The following is a 22500-nucleotide window of genomic DNA, read 5'->3' as shown; positions in this document are numbered from 1 at the left end:
TATATGTCTGTGTGTGTTTATCCAATACTTATACATCTAATTTAATAAATCTTATTATCTAATTTAAAAATTATTTAATAAATCTAATCATCTTATTAAATACCATGATCATTATTCGAACTATTCGCCCAACATGTTATGCCGCTAGCAAACTTTGTTGAAACCGTTTTGTCTGTATAGTGTACGTCAGTCACTCACAAGGGTTCATTTACAGTGTGGATGCTCTCTATCAAGGCAGCAACAAAACCCCAGTGGGTCGTTTATGAATGTGTAAGAAGTCTTGGTTTGTGTGCCGTGTCCCGCAGGCGCCGGAGGCTGGTCCCCGCTGGACTCTAATAAGTACCAGTGGCTGGAAATCAAGCTGGAGCAGCGGACGGAGATTACAGCCATCGCCACCCAGGGTCGATACGGCAGCTCTGATTGGGTCACACGCTACCTCCTCATGTTCAGTGACACGGGACATAATTGGAGGCCGTACCGGCAGGAGGATAGCATCGGGGTAAGGCCGCGATTCCTCACCTGAAATCATGCTCTGACCAGATAAAACGCTACGCAGCCATTGAGTTTAGGAAGTGCTGCTCGTCAGCGCAGAAGTCGCCGTCCACGCTGATCGACTCGCATTATGGTTTACTGGCTCAAAATGGCTCTCTGTGTGTCTCTGTGATCTCCCGGTCTCCAAATTAGCGCCTCGGTGGTTTTTGGCGGTTGTTCGGATGTATCTCGGCCTGTCAGGACGAAGGTGTCGATATTTTTCCTGTTTTATAAAACAAACGCTTAATAACTTAGTCCGTATAATACTGTATATTATTTGCAGCTTGCTTTCCGGGGGAGTTTTGTCATTTTTTTAATTTGAATGAAATTAAAGCTAAAAAGAATTCCAAATCACGCGAGCTAATGTTTAATTCATAACAGAACACGGATAAAATCATGTTTACATTAAGAGCTTTCATATTTTCATGCACAAAATGAGCTTTTAATACAGGTCTCGAAATATAGTTGGGATGGTGCACGCTTTCTCCTCTTCTTTCAAGACAGTTTGAAGACGTCTGGGCATCAAGGGGATGGGTTTCTGGGGTTTTGGCGCTGCTGAAGAGTTTATGCGGCCGTCTTTGGACGTCCATTTTTGTTTACTGATGCTCCAAATCCGGACTGAAGCTGGTAAATGAAGCGGTTTTGGTTTTGGTTCCCGCTGAAACACACAAAAAGTCATCTGGAGAGGAGCATATGTTGCTCTAAAACCTTTTTATACCTTTCGGCCTTCATAGTGCTTTCCTAAACATGCAAGCTGCCCTTAATGTATTTAAGCACTCCCATACCATCAGAGATGCTGCTTTTGAACTGAACTCGGATGACTCTGATGACTCTTCTCTTTAGCCTGTGATTTCCAAGAAGTCTCATCTGACCATAAAACACTTTTCCACTTTTAAAAGAGTTCATTTTAATTGAGCCTCTGCCCATCTTAACTTCCGAGAGACTCTCTAAAACATCACTTTTAAGGCTAATCATGTTACAGACCTGATGTCAGTTCACCGAATCAATTCCTAGACGTCCTCCCAGCCGAATCATTTCAAATGTCTTGCCTTTTCAGCCTTTTGCTGCCCCGTCCCAACTATTTAGAGACCTGTATCTGACAGCACATTTCAAATGAGCTCATTTAGTGAAAAAAAAAAAAAGTTTTTTATGTTTGATTGAGAACAAAATATAGGCTCGTGTGACTCGGAAGGCTTGTAGCTTTCGTTTTATTCGAATTGAAGAAATGTCCCAACATTTCCGGAGTTCGTGTTGTTTCCTTTTAAAAATATAACGTAATCCTCCTCCTCTTCGATGTGCAATCTTAAATCAAATATAAGATTTATTTAAGCTTCATCGACCTCTCTGTGATATTTTGTAATTTTGTATTTATTCAACAAATGCAAAAATACGAATATAATTCTTAAATCCTCAGGCTCTCCGATGAGTTCAGCGCTAGCTAAACGTCTTACTATAATGAGTTTGTTAAAAGGAGACGCTGCAGGAGAAAACCAGTCAGATTTGAGATTATGGGCTTTTTGGTGTTTTTTCAGACGAGTGCAAAGAAAACCAAAAGACACTTTTAGGTGTTTCTTTTATGCAATACATATTTTTAAAGCCTGTTTTACTCTGAGCCGCTTCCCATTGCTATCCCTGTCTGTATCCTCACACTTTTACAGAGGGATTTGTTCGTGGAGAGTTTTCTTGATAATATACAACATTTTATTCCCACATAAAACCATCAAAATGTATTGTATTTTCAGATTTATGGAGCAACTGAATGAGATTTTGTGTCTAATATGTAAAAAAAATCTTCATAAGAATTTTGAAACTGACTTCATCCATGCAGTATGCAAATCAGCGCATATTTTATCATATTTAAACATATTTAATAAAACTTGTAATACAATTTTTTTTGCAATTGTCAATGCAGTCAAGTGAGGTGATAACTATTAATTAATTTTTTTTTTTTTATCCTATTCACCCGCAGTGTCTCGTTTATTTAGTTATGAGATGCTTATTGAGTTTAGATCTTTTGTCGTCTTCACGTTTTTATGCCAAAATGCCCCGCAGTCTGTTCTTTGAGCTTTGCACTTAAGATTTATTGATTCGTTCAACTAGTTATGCTTCAAGACGATATTTCACGACCGAACTCTGTTACAAAATTCAGTTTTGTGCAGAAACCTCAACAGCCAAAGCTTTAGGTTTGGTAAGTTTTTTGTATGTACTAGAGTATCTTCTGTTCCTCGAGGCTGCATTCATTTGATCAAAAATACATTAATGTCTGTAAAATTGCGAAATAGCATTCCAGTGTAAAGTGAGTGTTTTCTACGCATATCTTGCTGGGATCAAAGCGAAATGTTCAGCATCATTACTCCAGTCTTCAGTGCATGATCCTTCACAAATCATTCTAATATGCTGATTTGCTGCTCATTAAATATTTGATTATTATTCATGTGGCTTGAAAACGCAGTTGTTCTCTTTAGGATCCGCAGATAAACAAGAAGTGCAAAGAACAGCGCTTATTTGAAACAGTAACATCCTAAATGTCTTTACGGTCACTTTTAATGCATCCTCACCGGATAAAAGTATTCCTTTTCATACTGACATGTTGGGTAACACTTTATTTTAAATAAACAATACAGAGTAATTATCTAATTAGGTATTTAGCAGTAGCCTTATAATGAAACACGTTGTTACACATTTGTTACACACTGAGTCTGTTACACAGGTAACTTACACTTAAGTGTAATTTTCATACACTTTATTTTAAGTAGCTTATCCCTGTGTAATATTCTGTCATTTAAATGTATTTAAGCAAATACGTGACAATCTTTTGGTTCGTCGTGCTGCTGTGTAACAGACTCGGTCTGTAACAAATGTGTAACAGCAGCGGTCTGTTACATCTACTTAAGTGCAGACTGTTCATTAACTTAGTTACATGGTACATTTAGCCCAATGGCCACTACTAAGTATTACTAGGTAATTACTCTATATAGATTTTAAGCGACACGTTATACGCGTTCGGTGCTGTTCTTGTTTGTGTATCCGCCTGTGCTGAGAAACGCCGGTCACGATTCAGTCTGTCACGAGAAGCGTTTAGCTTGTCCTGGCGCTGGAGGATTTGCACCTTGACTCTTGATATATTTCACAGGCCACTTTAGAGCAAATGAGATGCGCCTCCTCAACAGGAAACAGAGCAATTTGTTGGGCTTAACGCTGCACTCCAGCAGACGGCTGATCCTTCAAACACACTGAGAGCGCTACTCAGCTCCCAATTACTCCACAACCACAAACTCCAAATTGCAGACATCTCTGGCAGACATAAGGACAAAATGAATGTTCCTCCTGCAAAATAATCCACAAGAGCTCTACTTGTTGCCTCCGTTTGCCTCTTAAAATGACCAGCAGGACCTTAGCGGAAAATCCTGATTATGAAAGCAAGTGCTGTGCTAGTGTTTCACTATTTATATCTGTAATTTATGTGTCACGTTGTCAATTTATGTATACATGGGACATCAATTCCTAAATATTTAATATCAGTAGACAAAAATATCAACATTATTCTCCTTTAATGTGCAAGCTTTATATTTTTAATGTAATCAAAACTTTATAACTTAATGTAACTACTTTTTAATATTTAATATAGTTTTCTTATTATTTATTGTTTTAATTATTTTATGTATTTATATATTTAACATTCATATATAAATATTACATATTTTAACACATTGATTTTCAATTCTAAACAAAATCTTTTTTTTTTTTTTTTAAATCTGATTAAATTCAACTAAATTTTGGATGTAATATAATTTGGTAATATAATTTGGATGTAATATAATATATAAACTTTTATATTTTTGTTTACAATTTGTTTATTTCTATGTATTGTAAACATTTCTAAATGTAATCTACATTTTAAAATTGAAATATAATCTCTTCTATATTTTTATTATTTATAAGTAAAAGTTATATATAGCAAGTGTAACTTTTTACATATATTTTTAAATTTTATATATATATATAAATGTGTGTGTGTGTATATATATATATAGATATATACACGTGTGTGCTATAATTGAATTTAATATTTCATTTATACTGTATAATTAGTTCACTAATAAATAAATATTAATTTAACATTGGTTTATTTTTATTTACATTTTTATTATGTTTAATATAATATTTGTTTTAAATGTAATTATTTTGTTATTTTATATTAATGATGATCAAAAACGAAATATTGCATTGATTTTAAAACATTAAACTGAGACATAAAACCATTTTATATGTTATGTATGTATTCATGTTTTTATTTATATATTTGTATATTTATAAAATAAAAAATAAAATGTTATATATATATAAAAACAACCTAAAAAACCCTTTAGCTGGTCCTAATCCAGGCTAAGCAGTCAGTTTTAGTTGAGCAGGTTAGTGCTGTATTGATTTCCTTTAATACAGTGATGCGCTGCTCGCTGACCCGTGTCTGTGTCCGGTCGCTCCGGTCTCCTCGGGGTCTCGCTCGTATCGTGTTGAATGTGAGTTACAGAGCCACCCGGAGTTCAGGATCAACAGGATCTGCATCTTTATGATCCGATGGAAGTTAACGTCGGTGTTCTCCTCGTTCAAGGCTTTCTCTGGGAACTCGAACGCTGACAGTGTGGTGATGTACAAACTCCAGCAGCCCGTCGTCGCTCGGTTCGTCCGGATACTGCCGCTCCACTGGAATCCCAACGGCAGGATCGGCCTGAGACTCGAGGCCTACGGCTGCCAGTGCACGGTACGTCTTCAAAAGAATCCAGGAGCGCTTTCAAATCTGCTATATTAGGTTGATTTCAATATGATTAAAGGGGATTTTAAACCAATATTAAAAATGTATAAAAAAAAATGTAAATAAAATACGTTTTCGTTTCATTAGGAAATTTGTTCATTCATTAATTAAAATACAAATTACAATGTTGTGCTTTTTTCTAGATCTTTATGACATTTATTTATTCAGCTTTATTATTTATTATTCATTCATTTAAATGTGAATTTAAAAAAATATTTTTACTTTACAAAATGGTATTTTAACAATTTAATATTTGTTCAAATTTAATTTCAGTGTATGTTTTGAGTTTATTTCAGTATTATTTGAAATCTTAATGTTAATTTGTAAACTAATATAATATCATTTATTAATTCATGTGTCTATATATGAATGAATTTAACGGTATACTACTACTACTAATAATAATAATTAAATCCTTCAAATGATTAATATGTATTTAAATATTATTAAAAATGTTTATTATTGTAAACTTCCTAAAGAGTGAAACACTGAGGCACTTTCAAAACATTGTTCCGTTTGATCTTATTTCAATTACTGTCCCAACCAATGAGGTGAGTTTAGAGTATGGCGGAGGCGTTTTGATCACGTAACTAATGGTGTTACTTTAGAGTCGGGCTAACTAATCATGTAACCAATGGAGTGAGTTAAGAGGCGTGGCTATGATGCGATCAAGTAAGTTGAGAGGCGTGGCTATGTGATCATGCAACTGATGGAGTTACTTTAGAGGCGGAGCTAATTAATCATGTAACCAATGGAGTGAGTTAGGAGGCGGGGCTGTTTGGTCATTATTTCTGGATTACAGTTTGTTGCCGTTTACTTAATGCTTTAATCTAATGCTTTTGTTTTAGTTTTGCGATTACAACCTTAATGAAGCCCCAGATCAGCCTGCGATATCTTTACTTTGACAGTCTCCAGACGACACGTGTTATATGTCATCATCTGAGAGCAGACGAGTGTGTTTCAGTCAGACTGCAGTATGGCTGGTCTCTCAGAGGTCCTGTGAAGGAGACGTGTTGTCGCTGAAGTTGACGTGGTGTCGCAGTCAACTTACTACAGTGTTTATTTGCCTCAAGTGCATTACGAGCGTTTGGATCGTTTCCATGAATATAGCAGACCATTAGAGATGGAGTGTTTCCCTTCATTCCCACAGATGTATAATTTATTGCTGGGATCTGCAGGTTGGGTCCAGTGTCAGGCGTTTGCATCATCTCCGTCGACCTCAGGTTTAAACTGTCTCTGCTTCGTTTAGCGAAGATGCTGTACCTGAATACATCACAAGCTTCCATAGAGCTGCACAAACACCAATTATAATGGCCAGAGTTTAATAGTTGGAGTCAGGGGTTTGTTGACATGTCAGTCCATGCAAACAAACAGATCAATGTCTCAGTGTTTCACTCCTCTGGCACTTAACCTTACACTAAATCAACAGAACCTTTATTTATTCATTTTGTTTGTTTGTTCACTTTCTCTTTTATGCATTTTAGATTGATTTGATGTAGTTCATTTTCATTTCTTATGGTCCACTATTTAGAGTTCATTAAGATAAGATTCTTTATAGTTCATTTATTTGTAGTTATATATATATATATATATATATATATATATTTATGTGTGTGTACTTATATTTAATTATTAGAGTTCACTATTATTTTCTTATCTATTATATTATAATTATTTTTAGTTTATTATTGTATGCATGTGTAGTGCATAGTATAGTTCCTTATTTAATTCCCAGTTTATTTAATATTTCATTATGTGTTTATTTGTATTCAGTTTATTGATGTATTACTCTTATTTATTTTTTAGCTCATTACTATTATTTATTACTGTTCATTATTAATTAATACATTTTTTATTTTGAGTTCATTATTTAATTATTTATTTGTTCTTCGTATCTTTTAGTTGATTGTTATTTATTTAAATTTTAGTACATATTTTGTGTATTTTTATTGATGGTCCATTATTTTTTTATTGCAATTTATTTGGGATTTAATTTCATTATTTAAATTGTTTTGTTAATAATTGATCTGAATGATAGATAATAATTATGTACTTTGTTTTTATTAATTGTTAATTTATTGCTTTTTTTCTTTATTTTCCTTTTTGCTTATTTAATTGCTGTAATCCATTATATGTGTTTATTTGTTTATTTGTTCACAGTATGTCTGATGCAGTGTTTTGTACCGCCTGTTCTGACCTCTCCAGTTTCTGCTGTGTTTCCAGGGTCTGATGTGGTTAGTTTTGACGGCAGCGCTCACTTGCTCTTCAGGCCGGATCCCAACGTCAGTCCGACAGACAGAAACGTGTTGTCCATGAACTTCAAAACCCTGCTGAACTCTGGGATGCTGCTTCACGTGGAGGAGCACAGCGGACACTCGCTCAGCCTGGAGTTATTCAGAGGAAAACTCGTCCTGCAGCTCAGAAAGGGTACTAACAATGAGCTGTTGTCTTCTTTTATGTTGATAAATGTCGATTTTTACTCTAAAGTCATTCGGTTCGAGGTAGACGGCATGAAAACGGAGCGTTTTGGGCCACAAACTGCGTTGAAGATATGATACATTCATTCCTGAACGCTACTGAATCACTGATTCATTTATTCATATGTCATCTTTTTAATTAATCAATCTCACAAAAGCTGTCAGAACTTGTCAGGATTATAGCTCACCCCCCAAAAAAATTAATAAAAATTACCCATAATTAAGCACTTTTTTTACTTCAGTCGTAATGCTAAATGCATGCTTTATCTCAGATATACAAAAGAGATAAAGATAGAGATGCTGATTATTGTCAAAGAGATATTATTTATGAAGATATTAAAAACAAATATGGTTGTGTGAAAAAATAAAGTTATATAAAAAGTAATAAAATTACATTTAGTTTTTAAAAGGCGTTTAGAAAGCCATTCCATTAGAATATAATCTACTGTATTACCACCAGTGGGAATACAAAAATAATTACCAAAAAATGCTTTGTTATAGTGTTGTAGAAAATGTTATAATACAAAGTAAAATTAAATACATTAATTAAGAAATGCATTAAATGCAATATAAACCTAAACCTACTAATATTTACTGTACATAATAATGATTATTATTATTTTTGCTAGTATTATTATTATTATTGTGTATGGAGAGTGTAAAAAACATTTGCAAAAAAACAGATAACTGTTAAAAATCTTTTTATTGTTATTTTTAATTTTTTTTAATGTTAGTTAGCCCTTTTTTTAGTTTTTTTTTTTACCCACCAAAATAACCTAAAAGCAGTTTGATGGAGATTATTAGGAAGTTATTGTTATTGTATTGGAATCTGCTTTTATTATATATATATATATATATATATATATATATATATATATATATATATATATATATATATATATATATATAAAAGAGATTCCAGTACAATCTAGACAGTGTCTTTATCGTATGACGTGGGATGTCTCCTGAGGCCGGTTTGAGGCTGTAGGAAAGTCTTCAGGTGTGGATGAGAGACGCAGTGGGTCGTGAGCGGCCCGTATGGCACAGACTCCCAGAATGCCATCTGTGCTCTCAGCGTCAGTCTCTCCGTCCTCGTGAACGCTGCTGGAGTTACAACTGTGATCAAACGGCACGGCATAATGCGCTTCGCGGAGCGCTCAGATTTTCCGATGCGTTTCCCGAGGACTCAGCCCCGCGTCCTTCACAGACGGAGCATTTGCTGCGTCAGACGCGAGATCGTGTGCTGTTCACTTTACAGAATTCACTTTTTACACACCTCGGATGACTTCGCGGAGCGGTACCTTGACATCCATCATCAGAGAAAGGGTTTAGAGCTATAAAATAAAGGGATTTCATTTAGAGACGTCTTCTGTGATTCTCATTGCTCTGTAGGAGGAGAAACCGTTTTTTTTTTAGCTAATGCATTGTCTTTGTAGATCTCACGCTGCATCACTGAGACACTGTTGTTCTATATCGCCGCGTTCAATTCTATATTAGTTTTCGAAATGTTATTTTTTGATGATTTCTTGTGCCATCGTTTACTTTTAATAACGGCGAGTTCGACTGAATGCTGAACATGTGCTGCTTTCATCGTATCTCTCAGAGCTCAGCTGGTTCTGAAGACCTCGCGTCCTCGAATGAGCGCAGTCATCTCTCGGCTCTCTGCTTTCACCGTAATTTCAAGCAAATCAAAGATGTCTGCCGTCACTTATTAGAGGGGTTTGTGAGAGTGCTAAAGTGGTCTCTCTGGTAATGGCTCGACTCTGTTTGTCAGGTACGCGTGCGGCTGTTGTCTTTGCTGAGCCGATGATGGCCGCCCGTTCCTCTTGTTTAGATGAGATTTACTGTGCCGTAAGGACATTGCACTTTAAAGCTGTCTCTGCATTCGCTCCGGATCGTTTTAGAAGACATTACATTCTGCCGGTGTTGAATATACATCACTTCAGGCGGCTTTTAAAATGTTTTTAGGCTGGAAGTACCTGCGAAGGTTGAGTTTTAGATACTAGAAAATAAATAATAAAGAACAGTTGGATATTCATATAAAAAATTCATACGTAGAATATGTTTGTTTATATGCCTTTTTAACCAGTTTAGCAGATACAGTTATAATGTAATTAATATTTTAAAATATCTTTTTCAGCCTCAATGTTTCTTTTCTTCTGTAATTTATTTTCCTATAAATATATATATATATATATATATATATATATATATATATATATATATATATACATACATGTATATATATATATATATATATATATATATATATATATATATATATATATATGTGTGTGTAGTTTTAATTGTACTGTTATATTGCAATAATTTTAAATTTAATTTTAATAATTTTAAATTTAATTCAAATTCAAATTAATCTACTAACAGCATAAAGACAGTATTTTTTTCCTATTTCTTTAATGGCATATTTTTTAAGACTGAACAGCAATATCAGTGACACCATTACTTGTCTCTGCAAGACATTTTTTCCCTCTCTAATATCTATAACACCAACATCGTTATAATATAATTGAGAGATATGCATTTTAACATTTATTAGACTTTAAAAAATAACATTTAATATATGTGAAAGCAATATTCACATAAACTCACTATAATAAATGTCATATTTACCTGTGCCCTTCAGCAGAAATATAGCAGAAATTGAAATTGAAAACACTAAATTCTACATTAAATATAGATGAATCCTTAAAGCTTTAAAAGGTATTGATTAATAGACATCACAGCAGCTGGTTATTAGGTTGTTTTGGCTGCTATTACTTTAAGAGCTGCTGCTGCTGAACATAACGCTCATCTGACATGCATTCCTCTCAACTCTTTTAACCTTTTCTGACCCACTTCAGGTCTCTATTAAGTCTCTATTAATGAGCCGAGGAGTTAAATCTGGTGTGTTCGATGAGTGAGACAGCACTGGGCCGCTTTGAAAAACCATTTCAGAAACATGTGACTCACATACAATACATTACATACAGTTTTAAGGCTTTTTTAAGACTTAACTGACCACGACATTGCATGCACATATTCTGTGCCTTCACCTAAAACGACACAGGCTACAGCGTACCAGTTTTTATATCTTTAATTTTATTTCAGTGTGAATTTACGCACAGGATCGATTCTGAGCCTAGATGCGCTCTAATCTAGTTTCATCCGCGCACTCAAACACTCATGAAGAAGAGCGCTTGTGCATTCGACATGTAGTTTCACTTTATATAAACACAACCCACCGTGAACACCTTTACGATTCACATGAACCACATTTTATGAATGATTATTTTAGGTTCAGGTGTAAGGATTTGGAAACAAGCAAAGTACGCATGTTTCTAAAGCACGCAGCGCCATTTAACGATCAGAACTAAGCTCCGAATCGGTTCCAGAGGAATCGCGTCGTGTTCAGAAAATCTCGTATCGTTTCTCGATTACGCGATGCGTCGATTATTGACTCGACTTCATGCTCTTCATGACGTCTCATGCAACCTGCGACGCCAACAAACTTGTTAATGTTTACGATCGCTCGATTACGTAGCATCGGTTAATAAGGCCAGAACAATGCGTCTTTAATTTCAGACTCAGACTATAGAGGTTTGAGGCAGAACTGGAGCACAATACAAACAGACAGCTTGATGAATGCAAACGACCAGCAGAATAAAATAGTCTGGGATATGGGGCATAAATCTTCATGTCACAGCTTGTTTGCAGATGTATTTTTCGGGCAGACAGAAGCCTGTGTTTGCCAGAGACTAACATCTGTCTCTGCATCACAACAACAACCACACGGGCCGGGCTCGTCTGATGATGGACCCGTGGCTCGGTGCAGTCGTGCTGGATTTATGCACGCTTTAGATGGGGACGACGTGGATATTTCCACAACAGTCGCTGCATACGCCCCTCAAACAAACCTGAATGTCCTTCCGATAAATTATGCTGCAAACTTCATCTAATCCAGGCTTGATATCAGATTCGACCAGCGGACAAAAAGCCTGAGATCCGATGAAAACAGCACATCCCGTGTTTCCAAATGCCAAAGCCAGAGCTAAATGGCAAATCGAAGGCGTGCGTTTAATTGTCAAACTCGTACAGACACGCGCGCATGAGATTTACAACCGCAGACCGAGACGAGATGAGAAAATACAGGAAGAACAATACCTTTCACACAGACAGTAATGAGATTCAGTGAAGTTTCCTGCTGCTTCTCCTGAAAAAAGAAAACATAGAAGCAAAGAAAAATGTAACTACAGTCTAAATATTGATCCTAAAGGTGCCGCAGGAACGCAAGGTCTACCATCAATTTGCTCAATAAAAGATGAACTAAAACAAATTATACTGAAACTATTCTATACTGAAACTAAGATTTCTTTAAGTAAATTAAAAACACATCACTTTTTCAATATATACATAATGCATATAAAATATAAATATAAGCCGTACACACATTATGTAAACAAAAACGTTTATTGTTGGTGCAATTGCGTTTATTCATTTGACAGCACTAATATATAAATATAAATTATTATATAGAAATGTATAATGCATGTGCACAAACACATGTATAATTAAAATTATTTCAAATAAATGTCAAACAAAATATAAATATTACGGGAAAACTAAATAGGAAAGACAACTTAATTTTAAACGTTAAAAATTAGGGCTGAAAATAATTAATCGTGATTAATTGCGTTCAAAATAAAAGTTTCTTTTAACATGCTATATGCGTGCTGTGCGTATTTATTATTTATTCATAAAGACACACACATAAATGCATATATTAAGGGTAAATATGTTGGATTTATATATATATAATATGTATATGCTATGTTAATTATATACAAGTATTAATATGTATGCATACGATTTTTTTATATATACATAATGAATACTATATATGAATATAATATAATATAAATATATACTGAATATAATATGAATATATACTGAATATATACATAATGAATGTGTACTGTACGCAGTACACAATGTAAACGTATTTTGAATGCGTTTAACGGCAATTAATCATTTTGATGTATTTGTGTGAGATCTTATTCTATAAATATTTTTGGCCTCACACGTTATATAAGTGCATTTTGTGCTCCTGCATTGTGTTCATCAGCCTGAACCTATTACTATTAATGCATCTGTTTTATGTTTATGGCATGCAACCTGCCTATGAATTATTAATCAGTTACAATCGGTCGGTCCGGCACTGGTCGGTTACCGTCAGAATATAAACCAGCTCTGCTTTGTTTTTACGCCATTGACGGCTCTGATGTAATTTAACATTTAGTGTTCCGCTGTTTAATATTTCAGGATTTTTGTTCCTCTTAAAAGGCCGAGTAACACCAGCCCGGCCTTGATCCGTCGTTCTCATTATATACCACGCCTTCAATCTGTCATTATCTGAAAATGAAAATATGAGAAACGTCTGTCCTCTTCTGTCAGCTTTGTGAAAGCGTCCTGAATTTTTTTGATCCCCAAGACCAAAACAACATATGAAGCTTAGTACACGCCTACAAAATTAGACAATTATATATATTTTATGTTTAAATTTGATAAATTATTGTTATTATTATTATACAAAATAATACATAATCATTTGTGTGTATAATGTATTTATGTGTGCACATATAAATATATATATATATATATATATATATATATATATATATACATATGTATATATATATAAATTATTTTTACTCACTAAATGTTTATTTTTTTGTTGTTTTATACAAGCACACGTAATTATAATTAATCAATAGTAAATAATTATAATAAAGCTATAATATAGAAAATGAACATTATAAATTAAATATTCATACAAATATTAATTATTAATAATGTATGGGTATATAGATGTAGATTATTAATACTTATTATCGCTACATATTTATTTTGTGTATTTTGTTCATCCTTTTTAGTCCTTACGTGTGCGTCACAGAAATGGCGACGCAACGGAGAGCCAACTTTACAAAGTCTTTCCCTTAAATGAATTCATATAGCGCTCCGTCTCAGTGCTGTAAACAAACCGGGGTGAACCGCTGTCACCTGAAACTCAGCAAAGAGAGTGTTTTCTCCGAAGCGTGTCGCTTCTTAATATAAGCAGCGGTAGAAGTTGAGATCTGGCTGACCGGGTGTCAGGGTGAAGTCAGGCTGCTCTGAATAATCTCAGCATCGGCCCACGCCACAGTTTATTTCACAGAGCTGGAGCTGCTTTAAGGAGGTGATAAGTAAGTCAGCGAGACTTTAAGAAGTGTGGCGCCCTTACAGCAAACAGTGGCAGGTTCTGGAAGAAGAGTAATGTGAACATGAGTTTAGCGGATCATGTTAATTGGTTTGAGTTTGTTGCAGCGGCGTTGATCAGTGCGGACGTGTTTAATATCACTTCAATTCTATTACAATAATCATTCATATTTTGAATTATCTTTTTATTTTTCTATTTAAAGTGTTTGTGCTTTGTCATTTCTATTATTAAAAATTTCTGTTATTTCTATTACATGTCATTTTTAGTAATGTGGAATAGTGGAATGTTAGTAATTATTATTAACTTTTTAATACATTATATATATATATATATATATATATATATATATATATATTTTTTTTTTTTTTTTTTTATTTATTTTTATTTTTTTTTTTTCATTTCACTTTAAACAATGAAAAAAATAAATCTGTTTTAAATCACGTCAATAACCCTCCTGTGAGAACAAAGAATCACAATTTGCAAAAGAGATGCATTTTATCATTTTATTTGCTGATTTATCATTTGCAGAAAGATAAAAGCCTCTCGTATTTATATCTCTATGTTTCTCTGTTAAATGAGCTGTTTGTGAATGATTACTTGCATGCTGCTTATGCACATGCGTAATGTTCATGCTATATAAACTTTCTTTAAATATAGCACGTGAAATTGTCTTTGCAGTAAATGTTCAAACAGCTACATTGTAATTTTTATGACCTGCGTGTTAATGGATGGTGATTGCATATTTTGTGTGTGTGTGTGTCTGTGTTGGTTTTGTGGTTTACAAGGACTTTTGACCTGAATACGTACCAGCATTACAAGGACATTTGGGTTTATGAGGACAGGGACCATGTCCTTATAATTCCGACAGTGTATATGCCTTTCTCTATGTCCCAGAAGTTCCCTCTCAAATTTTCGCGCTATGTCCTAACATACCACAAAACCATGAAATTTTACTATACACAGTGTATCCTCTGAGCTCGTGAGTGCGCCCTGCAGCCCGGACGCGGTACTACAACTACGTCTTCGAAAATTTGCATATTTTACGCTTGTGTAAGTTTTGAGGGCGCTGATTGGCTAATCGCGAAAACAAGATGGCGCCGGTGGGCGTGGTTACAATTTGCCGAAATTTTTAACTTTGAAGAAGTGAGTTGCAGTTTAATAATTGTTTAAATATTATTTTTATCATTTATCGACTGTGTAAGAATATACATTCATAGTGATCCTGCACGTATTCCTTAAAGTTATCATTATAAAGTATATGAGTGACTTGCAAGCTGTAATCATAGCTGTAATGCTATTAATATAACATTAATCCTAACTGTAAATTTAACACCAAGGCTTATATATGGTTATGTAAATACATATTATTGTTATTAATAGCAATAATAGTAATATCAATACAACCCCGTTCACACGTGCTTCAATCAGAGCGAGCGTGACGTTTTGTAACTTCCTGTTTGATCCTGACGGAATCTCTGCACCTAGAGAAGACACCTGTGATGTGAACCTGTTTGAGACGACCATTATATGAAAGGTAAGTTATGCTGCTGTTAAACCGTTTCTCTGAGAGTTTGTAGCTCAGTTTGTGAGAGTGTTTCGTGGGATCTTTGCGGCTTGTTTTAAGAAGCGGCTCGTTAGTTAGAAAGCAGCTAGCGCATGATGCTAACAGCGCTAACGAATTTACACTAACTGTCCGTCTATTAACTGTAGCGTCTGGCAAGAATTAAAAAATGATTATAATTTTAACTGCTTTTCATTTTTACTGTAACTGTAATAGAACATAGACTGGCCATCATAATAATGTGTTGTCATGACTACAGTCTGTGAAGGAGGGGCTTCACTGAGTACAGTATCCTGACATGCCTGTAATGTTTAATATTGCTATAGTTAGTAAAATTATCTTTATTTGTTTAGTGCTTTATGGAATAGATTGTCAAATCTTTATTTTTATTAAAGCAGACACATCAAATGATGGCTGAAGTGAAAAGGAGAAGGAGAAAACTGAAGCCAGTTGATGAGGCCATACAGTTCTCACTACTACAGAAAGACAAATCTGGTCTTGAAGGAAGATTCATCAATGATTTTAAAGGCAAGTTGAATGTTTTGATTGAACCAAGTTAAAGGTATAGTTCACACAAAAGTGAAGATTTTGTCATCTAGTCACCCTCAATTTTTTTCTCAAATTTGTGTAAGTTTCTACCATGTGGTGGGCACAAAAGATATTACTAACCATTTGATGGCTAGTAAGGGATGACAGAATTTTGTGTGTGTGAACTCTAGTGAGCTAGTGACTATGCCTAGTGTAATAAAGTTGTCTCAGGTTCATTATATGTTGTTCTCACTGCTGTTGTTGTTTAGGAGAGGTGTGTTCAGCTGTGCTGACTTTGAGAAAGGAGATTTCCTGCTGGAATATAGAGGGGACCTCATAGATAGAGAAGAATGTGAACGGAGGCAAAGGATATATCATGATGCACTTAAAGTTTATATCTTTGAGTTTCGCTATAATGGAAAGCTTCTCTGGTATGTAAAAGTGGTTGATGTACATGTTTATTGATAATTAAATTATATAATTTAAAAAATGGTAGTGGACATGTCTGTGGTCTAAGTGCATATTTTGCTAAAATGATCAGTTATGTGTTTTCAAAGCTTAGTGATGACTGTTAAATGATTGCTGATTACAAAGCATATGATGACGTTTTCAGTACTGATGTTGTCTGTCATTTGTTTAGCATTGATGCAGCTCGGGATGATGGTTCTCTCGGCGGCTTGTAAACGATGACCATATTAACCCAAACAGCAGGATGAGAACTATCTCTGCGGATGGAAAACCTCACTTATGTTTATTTGCAACAAAGAGCATCTGTCCTGGTGAAGAGATAACTTACAATTACGGTGTTTGACTGGCCATGGCGATGCACGGTACTGAAACCTCTAGACTGTCAATTCTGATTTATTGTATTATAGTAAAGATTAAATGTCATTTATTACTAGGGCTGAATGATTAGTCAGATGCAATGGTAATATGCATTTTGTCAGTAAAGCTGGTTCTGTGATTGGTTGTTAATCTTCTTCATGTGCTTTCAGATATAGTGCCATTTAATACACAGAGCCATAGATCGCTGACAAGCTACACAATATCACATTCATAATCGATGCTGACGAGATGCACATCACAATCCCATGTGATTTATTGTACAGCCCTAGTTGTTACACAAGTTAATGTTAGTGACTTCTTAACCATTACATTACAAGCATGTTCATTCCAGTATGTCAGGTTGTGTTTACACCTGTATTATGAGGACCATCGTAAGAACATAGATGTAAAATGTAACTTCAAGACCATGTTCTTGTGACGTCCTAATAAAACTGGGTCCTCTTAATACAGGTGTAAACATACACAAAATGTGACACCAAGACCATGTTTACACGTGTATTATGAGGACCCAGTTTTATGAGGACCATCGTAAGAACATAGATAAAATGTGACATCAAGACCATGTTCTTTGTGTTAACATACACAACCTGATATACTGGAATGAGCGTGCATGTAATGCAATGCATGAAAAGTCATGAACATTATCCTGGATGACACTTAATGAAATACTGATTTGAAATATTGAAATCTTAAAATATTGTAAAAATTGTTATTTTGTATATAACGGATAAAATATCAGCAAGATTATGAAACGTAAATATAATTTCTATGCATGTTTTAAATCAGTATTTCATGAATGCATTCATTGTCTCAATCAATGTTACAAATGTCTAATTAAATATTTTTCAGACTGTTAGTGAGGGTGAACCGTCCACACTTGAAGTTCAAGCTCTGTCCCAGTCAGACGTCAGGGACACCGAGAAGGTATTGTGATTGTTTGTTTACTATTATTTTTCATTTTATTATTTTTTTGTGGCATAATTCCTAAATTTGTTCGTTAACTCATCTGCCTTCTTTTGCTCAGGTATTACATTCATAACATGAGTGTTTTTTTTTCTTCTTCATGTTTTCAGCTGGCAGTTGTCAGTGATCAGTCAACCTGTGCAACCTCTGAAGGACTGAAAAGGTATTTCTTTATTCAATTGACAATCCCTAAATTCTTTTGTCTGCAGTAGAATGATTTTTTTATATCTATTTCTTCGGAGACTCTGAAGAAAGACCAGTTACTATTGGATCAGGACTGTTTTGAGAAGGTAATAAAATGATTGATGGTAATAAAATAGATTTTATGTTTTAAGAAATCATCTCTATATGAGCCTGCTTTTGCCATTGTTCTCAGATGTCACCAGTCAAAGAGAATGTGTTGAATGAGAAGCAGAGCTTTTGTGTCCCAGCTGAAGGAGTTATGGAGGTATTCACATGTTTCGGATGAACTGTTAGTTTTGTGCAATATTGAATAAAAGCTGATTCCAAAATTATTTAATTAATGACCTGTTTTTACTTAATATTAGTGAATTTCTAAAGGTACTGATTAATACAATATTACAAATCTTTATTTAGAGCAGGGGAGCACAAACACTGTCCTGCAGAGTTTAGCTCTAGCTTGCCTCAACACACCTGCCTGAAAGTGTTTCTAGGATGCCTAGAGCTTGATTAGCTGGACTGAGTTTGGTCACCCTGGTCTAAATAAAAATTTGTAGTATATTAACCAGTACCTTTTAGGTATGTGACATAACATTTCTTTAATCATTGTAAGAAATTAACTAATCACTTACTAAACATATTAAACTAAATGACCCCAACTTTCCTGTCAAATAAAATTAATTAAATGATTGTTAAAAGACAGTGTAATGTAATTTCATGTGTATGTGAATATTTAATTTCTTCTGTACATTCACAGTTTTTTTTTCTTCACAGCTCTGCAAACATGTTGTGGTCTCTTCAGCAATATCATGCATGGACAAATGTGCTAAATGTGTAGGACCTGTAGCGGCACTCAAGTGGATTGGCCTGAGATGTACATGTTAGTATGGTATCCTGTCCTATATGCAACATGACATGTCTTAATTTATTTCAGTATCACTAATTTATGATATGAATTCAGTTGTAAACTGTTGAAGTTGGTGGTCAAGTTTAGGCACAGAATCCTATTTTAGCAGTTGAACATGTCCTGACATTTCTCTCATAGTGTGCTCCAGTTTTTGCACAAGTCCTGTTATGCAAAACATCATGAATGGAATGAACAGTCCTCATGGGTAAGAGAATATTTAATTCTATGCTCTTCTAAATTATTGGTGCTGTAAATTAATCTTAAATATCTTGACGATAGGATGTAAGTTCAGAGGAAGATGAGTTTTCAGATAAGGACTACATACCCCAGTCTGAGTCAGACAATGAGTCAGACAGTTCAGACGAGTTGAGAACAACACCAGCAATGTACCAGTCTGACTTGCTTTGCCATGAGGTGCAGTTGACTGATGTTGAGGCAGACAATGATTCAGACAGTTCTGGTGAGCATCACCTTTCTAGAAAGCAAGGCTCAGTGGTCAGCAGGTCAGCAGATGTGCTTATAACCCCCCAATCACACAAGAGAAAGGACAATAGTGAGAAGCTATTGAATGCAGAAAGCACAGCAGTGTTGAGAGAGGAAGAGATGGAAAGCAGCGTGGCTGAAGAAGATCAGTGTGTGCAGTCAGCAAAGATCTCCTGTTCAGGAAATAGTAAGAATTATTGTTATATCTGTGGGAAACCTCAGTCCAAGTTATCGCGCCATTTGAAAACTCATAAGGATGAAGTTGAAGTTGCACAGGCTTTGTCACTCCCAGTGCACTCAAAAGAACGTAAAGCAATGCTGCAAAAGCTCAGGAACAAGGGCAACTTTCAACATAACACAGACGTTTTACAATGTGGAGAGGGTGCTCTTAAAATGAAACGGGCACCAAAAAGAAAATGTGATTCAAAGCAGTTTGTGCATTGCATGTACTGCAGAGGGATGTTTGTGCGGAGAGATCTGTGGCGCCATTTGAGAAGATGTCCCTCAAAACCAGCATCTGACAGCGAAAACCAAGGGAGGAGAGAGTCTTGGGCCTGGCATCTATGGCAGAGGCTTCATTCAGTCAACACATTTCCCAAGGAGTTTGGAAACTCTTAGGTGTGATGAAGCAGGATGACATTTCTGATGTTGTCAAAAATGACCTCAGTATTCTTCAGCTTGCACAGTCTTTCTTTAACAAACATGGACAAGACCCTACTAAATCTGAGTACATCCGACAAAAACTTCACAAATCGGAAGATTATTGTTGACTTTATGTGAGAGTTTTTCAATATACAGTCTTGAAGAAGCTGTGAAGCCTGCCAATTTTCATAGACTCATTCAAGCAGTCCAGAGAGTCTCTGGCTATGATGGTGACAGCCACTGCTATCAAACCCTAGCCTGGCATTAAAACTGGGGCATTCATTGAATAAGGTTTGTGAAATCATTCACTGCAGAGCACTGATGTCGGAAGACAAGGCACTGATTGCTTCAACCGAGGCCTTCAAAAAACTCTACTCCTCAAAGTGGTCTGAGATGATTTCACACACTGCTTTGGTCACACTGAATGAAGCCAAATTTAATAAGCCATCAACACTTCCCTTTACCAAAGATGTACAGTGCCTTCATCAGTACCTTGAGAAAAGTGCACATACAGCTTTTGAGAACCTACATGAGACTGCATCTCCTCAAAGCTATGCTGATCTGGCCAAAGCAACACTTGCCAGAATCATTGTGTTCAACCGCAGGCGCGCAGGAGAGGTCTCTAAAATGCCGCTAAAGGGCTTCAATGAAAGGGACGGCACTTCTCTCCATGATGATGTTGCCATGGGTCTCAGCAAGTTTGAGCAGAAACTCTGCAGCCATTTTAGTCGTGTTGAGATCAGGGGGAAGAGGGGAAGAAGGGTTGCCATCCTTCTCTCTCCTGATATGGTTGATGCCCTGATGCTGCTGGTCAGCAAAAGAAGTGAATGTGGAGTGCTGGACACTAATGTTTTCTTGTTTGCTCGGCCAAACTGCCAAAGTCACTACAGAGGCCAGGACGCCCTCAGAGTTTACGCAAGTGAATGTGGAGCTCAGAATCCAGAATTTCTCAGATCAACTCATCTGCGCAAGCACGTGGCTACTCTTTCACAAGTTCTAAATTTGAAACACAATGAGTTAGATCAGGTGGCAGATTTCTTAGGGCATGACATCCGCATCCACCGAGAATATTACAGGCTGCCAGAAGCCACTACTCAGCTTGCCAAAATATCAAAGCTCCTGTTAGCCATGGAGAAGGGCTGCCTTCCAGATCTTCAAGGCAAATCGCTTGATGACATTGATGTAGAAGGTATGTCCATCCTAGTGTGTGTAGCACAGATAGTCTTTTACACTCACAGGAGGTTTAAGGTTGTTTACTGTAGGATGCAGTGTCATTTCTTAAATGGGTTGTCATTGTGTTATTTTAATTCTGAATGCAGATGTTTTTCATGTTTTGAATTTTATTGTTCATTGAAGATGAGATCGATATGACGGATTGTGATGACAGTGATCCTGAAGATGATTCTGACGATGATGCTCTTGCTGGAGCTACAGGACACTCAGGAGATGCTGGTATGTGTCAACCAAGTTTTTCAATATAATGAAAGTAAAAAAATCTTGTCTAACATTTCTAACAGAATATTACTAAAGTTAGGGATGCACCAGTGTACTATTGGTACCTGGCTGTACTAATAGGTTGATGCTCATGTTAAGGCAAAAATTGATAATGGACCGCTTTAATAACACTTTCTATGAAGCATGTATTTATAATACATTATAAGGGTATTCTTAAGACATTATAATGAATGCTAATGCATCATAAATATCTCATTATAATTTTAAGAATTGTTTTAATGTGTTATAATATTTACCTATTTGTGGTGATAGCTTTAAGAGTATGATCATTTATATGGTACCTTTTTGACCGCTGTTGATAAGTAACACTGCAACTACATGTCAATTAGCCCTCATTAGAGTATTACTAATATGTTGCTAAATATATACTAACACTTTTTGATGAATTCTCAACAGACATACTGATTATAGGATACTTTACAAGTCTGTTAACATTCTACCTACCCTACCTAAGTCTACCAATACTTGTAGGTTTAAATAACAAATACTGCATTTTTTCAGTTGAAAGTATTAGCTAGCTTGCATTAGCTAGCTCACATTAGCCTCAATATCAGCCTGACAGGAAACACTCAAATAACACTCAGCACCTAACCACTCAAGATGTTGTAAGGTATCTTAAACAATCTCAAGATATGATATAGTCCATAACAAATGAAGTAGATTGCAGTCAATGTTAATCTTGATTATCTTTATAAAAGAGAGTTACAGCTAAAAACAAAAAATGCCCTACTTTGGAAACATAGGCCTACTTCCTCTGTGAGTCCTGTGCAGTGCTGCTAAATGAAGCACATTGTTTGA

General features: G+C 35.4%; 1 pseudogene; it reads left to right on the top strand.

Moving 5' to 3' along the window:
- Positions 1–22500, top strand: part of LOC122333863 — a 111119-nt pseudogene that overhangs the window by 38291 nt on the left and 50328 nt on the right.

Source organism: Puntigrus tetrazona, unplaced genomic scaffold (genome assembly GCF_018831695.1).
Source record: "Puntigrus tetrazona isolate hp1 unplaced genomic scaffold, ASM1883169v1 S000000400, whole genome shotgun sequence".
Taxonomy (NCBI): Eukaryota; Metazoa; Chordata; class Actinopteri; order Cypriniformes; family Cyprinidae; genus Puntigrus; species Puntigrus tetrazona.
This window is presented reverse-complemented; position numbering and strand designations above follow the sequence as displayed.